The sequence below is a fragment of the Halyomorpha halys genome, unplaced genomic scaffold, assembly GCF_000696795.3.
Source record: "Halyomorpha halys isolate HHAL.00 unplaced genomic scaffold, Hhal_1.1 Scaffold151.1, whole genome shotgun sequence".
In the NCBI taxonomy this organism is placed as follows: domain Eukaryota; kingdom Metazoa; phylum Arthropoda; class Insecta; order Hemiptera; family Pentatomidae; genus Halyomorpha; species Halyomorpha halys.
Window position 1 is genome coordinate 1,843,240 of NW_027116659.1, and position 422 is coordinate 1,843,661.

Sequence of the window (422 nt, forward strand, 5' to 3'; positions counted from 1 at the left end):
ATTTATAATCAATTAATTAATTTATTTTGGATAATTGCCTTCAGCGATTATCCTGGCATCCCAAGTAAATCTGCTACTAGAACATAGCAATATTGTATGTTGATTGAATTTATATTAGAGAAATGACTTTTGGGCTCTCTACAGTGTTCTCCCACCGTGGCCTGTTTTCGCGAATTTTAAGATTTTGCCCTCGTCCTTAGCCCCTCTAAATTTAGTTAGAGGGTTGAGAGTTTCAATGTTTAAATTGAGTTGGTGTTAAACAAGGGCCTCTCTGAAGTCTCAAATTTTTCCTTTCTTTTCCTTACTTTCGCGCTTTATAAGTATTAAAGTAACAATTAATCTGTTTTTCAAACATAAATGATATGATGGGAGCATAGGACCCCATTGACGGTGATCTGCTGCTCCACCATGTTTTATTTTAA